Source organism: Lithobates pipiens, unplaced genomic scaffold (assembly GCF_037356315.1).
Source record: "Lithobates pipiens isolate NorthernLeopardFrog02 unplaced genomic scaffold, aLitPip1_a1.2 Scaffold_18, whole genome shotgun sequence".
Taxonomy (NCBI): Eukaryota; Metazoa; Chordata; class Amphibia; order Anura; family Ranidae; genus Lithobates; species Lithobates pipiens.
In genome coordinates this window covers 580,483,270-580,489,999 of record NW_027507758.1, presented here as the reverse complement: position 1 = coordinate 580,489,999, position 6,730 = coordinate 580,483,270, and the positions used below count along the sequence as shown (strand labels likewise).

Sequence of the window (6,730 nt, the reverse complement as noted above, 5' to 3'; positions counted from 1 at the left end):
TGCTTGCGGGCCCAAAGGCCTTTCTTTCGCACACAAAGAGAAGTTGAACCTGATTCAGGTGATTCAACGAGTCCAAAGCTCTCAGCGTAAGCATGGCACTGGCACCTTTCCCCCTAATGGAATATTGTCTCTTGGCCATGGAAGCCTGGTCGTGCTTTCTTTAATTGATTGCTTTTGTCCAATACTGCCTACGTGACTTTGGCTGAAGCCACAGATGCCACCACAAAAACGTGGCAATGCCTTGGCACATGTTATGAGGAGCACTCCGGCTTCCCATGTTGCTCACGGCGCTCGGTTCCAAGCTTCAACATCAAACACAAAAGCAAGGTGCCTCCCGTGAAACCAGGAAAGCTGCGTTTGGAGAATGCGGGCATCGATCCCGCTACCTCTCGCATGCAAAGCGAGCGCTCTGCCACTTGAGCTAATCCCCCTTTGCTCAAGTGTGTTGCTTGCGCTATGGCTGATCCCTGTCCTCTCCTGGGCTATGTGTAAAATATAGTCAGTTTTGCGAAATCCACAACCTGCTCTGGCCGCTAGACACCAGGAGAGCCACCCGCTTTCCTAGCGTAGAAGGTTTGCACCCCCCTTTTTTTTCCCTCCTACGACCTTTGACAACTGAGCCCCTTCAGAGGTATGGCCCCATGGGTTTCAATGATGTAATTGGGAGAAGGCTGGTTTCAAAAAGCACTCACACCGCCTAGTACATTCTCGACAAGAAACACCTTGTGCCTTGATGCACTCCACGGGGCTGGAAATTGGGGGAGAGCGCTGCAAACACAAAGAGCCCATAATTGCATTGGCCGGGAATCGAACCCGGGCCTCCCGCGTGGCAGGCGAGAATTCTACCACTGAACCACCAATGCTCCACGCCGGGCCACTTGCCACCACCCTCGCTCAGCTGGTCTAGGAGAGTCCAGCTCTCGCCCACGCTTGACTTGGGATTCGCTGGTCGAAAATCAATGGAAACGCCTAGTCGTCTACATTGTGACTTTGCCACATGGACCCACTCCCCGTGGGAATCGCTGGCAAACTACATCCACATGTGGTTGTTGAGGTTGGTCAGCGACAAGAGCAGAGTGGCGCAGCGGAAGCGTGCTGGGCCCATAACCCAGAGGTCGATGGATCGAAACCATCCTCTGCTACGTTGCCTTTTTCTATGCCAATCGATATTTGCTTGCGTGCGGGCCCAAAGGCCTTTCTTTCGCACACAAAGAGAAGTTGAACCTGATTCAGGTGATTCAACGAGTCCAAAGCTCTCAGCGTAAGCATGGCACTGGCACCTTTTGCGCTAATGAAATATTGTCTCTTGGCCATGGAGGCCTGCTCGTGCTTTGTTTACTAGATTGCTTTTGTCCAACACTGCCTACGTGACTTTGGCTGAAGCCACAGTTGCCACCACAAAAACGTGGCAACGCCTTGGCACGCGTTATGAGGAGGACTCCGGCTTCCCATGTTGCTCACGGCGCTCGGTTCCAAGCTTCAACATCAAACACAAAAGCAAGGTGTCTCCTGGCAAATCAGGAAAGCTGCATTTGGAGAATGCGGGCATCGATCCCGCTACCTCTCGCATGCTAAGCGAGCGCTCTACCATTTGAGCTAATCCCCCTTTGCTTGAGGTTGTTGCTTGAGGTTGTTGCTTGAGGTTGTTGCTTGTGCTATGGCTGATCCCTGTCCTCTCCTGGGCTATGTGTAAACTATAGGCAGTTTTGCTAAATCCACAACTTGCTCTGGCCGCTAGACACCAGGAGAGCCACTCCCCCAAGACCTTGGACAACTGAGCCCCTTCTGAAGTATGGCCCCATGGGTTTCAATGATGTCATTGGGAGAAGGTGGTTTCAAAAAGCACTCACACCGCCTAATACATTCTCGACAAGAAACACCTTGTGCCTTGAGGCATTCCATGGGGCTGGAAATTGGGGGAGAGAGCTACAAACACCAAGAGCCCATAATTGCATTGGCCGGGAATCGAACCCGGGCCTCCCGCGTGGCAGGCGAGAATTCTACCACTGAACCACCAATGCTCCACGCCGGGCCAGGCGCCACCACCCTCGTTTAGCTGGCCTAGGAGAGTCCAGCTCTCGCCCACGCTTGACTTGGGATTCGCTTGTCGAAATCCATGAGGATGGCCAGCGACAAGAGCAGAGTGGCGCAGCGGAAGCGTGCTGGGCCCATAACCCAGAGGTCGATGGATCGAAACCATCCTCTGCTACGTTGCCTTTTCCTATGCCAATCGATATTTGCTTGCGGGCCCAAAGGCCTTTCTTTCGCACACAAAGAGAAGTTGAACCTGATTCAGGTGATTCAACGAGTCCAAAGCTCTCAGCGTAAGCATGGCACTGGCACCTTTCCCCCTAATGGAATATTGTCTCTTGGCCATGGAAGCCTGGTCGTGCTTTCTTTAATTGATTGCTTTTGTCCAATACTGCCTACGTGACTTTGGCTGAAGCCACAGATGCCACCACAAAAACGTGGCAATGCCTTGGCACATGTTATGAGGAGCACTCCGGCTTCCCATGTTGCTCACGGCGCTCGGTTCCAAGCTTCAACATCAAACACAAAAGCAAGGTGCCTCCCGTGAAACCAGGAAAGCTGCGTTTGGAGAATGCGGGCATCGATCCCGCTACCTCTCGCATGCAAAGCGAGCGCGCTGCCACTTGAGCTAATCCCCCTTTGCTCGAGTGTGTTGCTTGCGCTATGGCTGATCCCTGTCCTCTCCTGGGCTATGTGTAAAATATAGTCAGTTTTGCGAAATCCACAACCTGCTCTGGCCGCTAGACACCAGGAGAGCCACCCGCTTTCCTAGCGTAGAAGGTTTGCACCCCCCTTTTTTTTCCCTCCTACGACCTTTGACAACTGAGCCCCTTCAGAGGTATGGCCCCATGGGTTTCAATGATGTAATTGGGAGAAGGCTGGTTTCAAAAAGCACTCACACCGCCTAGTACATTCTCGACAAGAAACACCTTGTGCCTTGATGCACTCCACGGGGCTGGAAATTGGGGGAGAGCGCTGCAAACACAAAGAGCCCATAATTGCATTGGCCGGGAATCGAACCCGGGCCTCCCGCGTGGCAGGCAAGAATTCTACCACTGAACCACCAATGCTCCACGCCGGGCTTGCCACCACCCTCGCTCAGCTGGTCTAGGAGAGTCCAGCTCTCGCCCACGCTTGACTTGGGATTCGCTGGTCGAAAATCATTGGAAACGCCTAGTCGTCTACATTGTGACTTTGCCACATGGACCCACTCCCCGTGGGAATCGCTGGCAAACTACATCCACATGTGGTTGTTGAGGTTGGTCAGCGACAAGAGCAGAGTGGCGCAGCGGAAGCGTGCTGGGCCCATAACCCAGAGGTCGATGGATCGAAACCATCCTCTGCTACGTTGCCCTTTCCTATGCCAATCGATATTTGCTTGCGTGCGGGCCCAAAGGCCTTTCTTTCGCACACAAAGAGAAGTTGAACCTGATTCAGGTGATTCAACGAGTCCAAAGCTCTCAGCGTAAGCATGGCACTGGCACCTTTTGCGCTAATGAAATATTGTCTCTTGGCCATGGAGGCCTGCTCGTGCTTTGTTTACTAGATTGCTTTTGTCCAACACTGCCTACGTGACTTTGGCTGAAGCCACAGTTGCCACCACAAAAACGTGGCAACGCCTTGGCACGCGTTATGAGGAGGACTCCGGCTTCCCATGTTGCTCACGGCGCTCGGTTCCAAGCTTCAACATCAAACACAAAAGCAAGGTGTCTCCTGGCAAATCAGGAAAGCTGCATTTGGAGAATGCGGGCATCGATCCCGCTACCTCTCGCATGCTAAGCGAGCGCTCTACCATTTGAGCTAATCCCCCTTTGCTTGAGGTTGTTGCTTGTGCTATGGCTGATCCCTGTCCTCTCCTGGGCTATGTGTAAACTATAGGCAGTTTTGCTAAATCCACAACTTGCTCTGGCCGCTAGACACCAGGAGAGCCACTCCCCCAAGACCTTGGACAACTGAGCCCCTTCTGAAGTATGGCCCCATGGGTTTCAATGATGTCATTGGGAGAAGGTGGTTTCAAAAAGCACTCACACTGCCTAATACATTCTCGACAAGAAACACCTTGTGCCTTGAGGCATTCCATGGGGCTGGAAATTGGGGGAGAGAGCTACAAACACCAAGAGCCCATAATTGCATTGGCCGGGAATCGAACCCGGGCCTCCCGCGTGGCAGGCGAGAATTCTACCACTGAACCACCAATGCTCCACGCCGGGCCAGGCGCCACCACCCTCGCTCAGCTGGCCTAGGAGAGTCCAGCTCTCGCCCACGCTTGACTTGGGATTCGCTTGTCGAAATCCATGAGGATGGTCAGCGACAAGAGCAGAGTGGCGCAGCGGAAGCGTGCTGGGCCCATAACCCAGAGGTCGATGGATCGAAACCATCCTCTGCTACGTTGCCTTTTCCTATGCCAATCGATATTTGCTTGCGGGCCCAAAGGCCTTTCTTTCGCACACAAAGAGAAGTTGAACCTGATTCAGGTGATTCAACGAGTCCAAAGCTCTCAGCGTAAGCATGGCACTGGCACCTTTCCCCCTAATGGAATATTGTCTCTTGGCCATGGAAGCCTGGTCGTGCTTTCTTTAATTGATTGCTTTTGTCCAATACTGCCTACGTGACTTTGGCTGAAGCCACAGATGCCACCACAAAAACGTGGCAATGCCTTGGCACATGTTATGAGGAGCACTCCGGCTTCCCATGTTGCTCACGGCGCTCGGTTCCAAGCTTCAACATCAAACACAAAAGCAAGGTGCCTCCCGTGAAACCAGGAAAGCTGCGTTTGGAGAATGCGGGCATCGATCCCGCTACCTCTCGCATGCAAAGCGAGCGCTCTGCCACTTGAGCTAATCCCCCTTTGCTCGAGTGTGTTGCTTGCGCTATGGCTGATCCCTGTCCTCTCCTGGGCTATGTGTAAAATATAGTCAGTTTTGCGAAATCCACAACCTGCTCTGGCCGCTAGACACCAGGAGAGCCACCCGCTTTCCTAGCGTAGAAGGTTTGCACCCCCCTTTTTTTTCCCTCCTACGACCTTTGACAACTGAGCCCCTTCAGAGGTATGGCCCCATGGGTTTCAATGATGTAATTGGGAGAAGGCTGGTTTCAAAAAGCACTCACACCGCCTAGTACATTCTCGACAAGAAACACCTTGTGCCTTGATGCACTCCACGGGGCTGGAAATTGGGGGAGAGCGCTGCAAACACAAAGAGCCCATAATTGCATTGGCCGGGAATCGAACCCGGACCTCCCGCGTGGCAGGCGAGAATTCTACCACTGAACCACCAATGCTCCACGCCGGGCCACTTGCCACCACCCTCGCTCAGCTGGTCTAGGAGAGTCCAGCTCTCGCCCACGCTTGACTTGGGATTCGCTGGTCGAAAATCAATGGAAACGCCTAGTCGTCTACATTGTGACTTTGCCACATGGACCCACTCCCCGTGGGAATCGCTGGCAAACTACATCCACATGTGGTTGTTGAGGTTGGTCAGCGACAAGAGCAGAGTGGCGCAGCGGAAGCGTGCTGGGCCCATAACCCAGAGGTCGATGGATCGAAACCATCCTCTGCTACGTTGCCTTTTTCTATGCCAATCGATATTTGCTTGCGTGCGGGCCCAAAGGCCTTTCTTTCGCACACAAAGAGAAGTTGAACCTGATTCAGGTGATTCAACGAGTCCAAAGCTCTCAGCGTAAGCATGGCACTGGCACCTTTTGCGCTAATGAAATATTGTCTCTTGGCCATGGAGGCCTGCTCGTGCTTTGTTTACTAGATTGCTTTTGTCCAACACTGCCTACGTGACTTTGGCTGAAGCCACAGTTGCCACCACAAAAACGTGGCAACGCCTTGGCACGCGTTATGAGGAGGACTCCGGCTTCCCATGTTGCTCACGGCGCTCGGTTCCAAGCTTCAACATCAAACACAAAAGCAAGGTGTCTCCTGGCAAATCAGGAAAGCTGCATTTGGAGAATGCGGGCATCGATCCTGCTACCTCTCGCATGCTAAGCGAGCGCTCTACCATTTGAGCTAATCCCCCTTTGCTTGAGGTTGTTGCTTGAGGTTGTTGCTTGTGCTATGGCTGATCCCTGTCCTCTCCTGGGCTATGTGTAAACTATAGACAGTTTTGCTAAATCCACAACTTGCTCTGGCCGCTAGACACCAGGAGAGCCACTCCCCCAAGACCTTGGACAACTGAGCCCCTTCTGAAGTATGGCCCCATGGGTTTCAATGATGTCATTGGGAGAAGGTGGTTTCAAAAAGCACTCACACCGCCTAATACATTCTCGACAAGAAACACCTTGTGCCTTGAGGCATTCCATGGGGCTGGAAATTGGGGGAGAGAGCTACAAACACCAAGAGCCCATAATTGCATTGGCCGGGAATCGAACCCGGGCCTCCCGCGTGGCAGGCGAGAATTCTACCACTGAACCACCAATGCTCCACGCCGGGCCAGGCGCCACCACCCTCGCTCAGCTGGCCTAGGAGAGTCCAGCTCTCGCCCACGCTTGACTTGGGATTCGCTTGTCGAAATCCATGAGGATGGTCAGCGACAAGAGCAGAGTGGCGCAGCGGAAGCGTGCTGGGCCCATAACCCAGAGGTCAATGGATCGAAACCATCCTCTGTTACGTTGCCTTTTCCTATGCCAATCGATATTTGCTTGCGGGCCCAAAGGCCTTTCTTTCGCACACAAAGAGAAGTTGAACCTGATTCAG

General features: G+C 53.1%; 2 non-coding genes across 2 annotated transcripts; both read right to left on the bottom strand.

Moving 5' to 3' along the window:
- Positions 1–1,533: 1,533 nt before the first annotated feature.
- Positions 1,534–1,606, bottom strand: TRNAA-AGC (transfer RNA alanine (anticodon AGC)). Its single transcript has one exon. It is a non-coding gene; the product is annotated as a tRNA-Ala (tRNA).
- Positions 1,607–3,768: 2,162 nt separating this feature from the next.
- On the bottom strand, positions 3,769–3,841 carry TRNAA-AGC (transfer RNA alanine (anticodon AGC)). Its single transcript has one exon. It is a non-coding gene; the product is annotated as a tRNA-Ala (tRNA).
- Between the last annotated feature and the right edge of the window lie 2,889 nt (positions 3,842–6,730).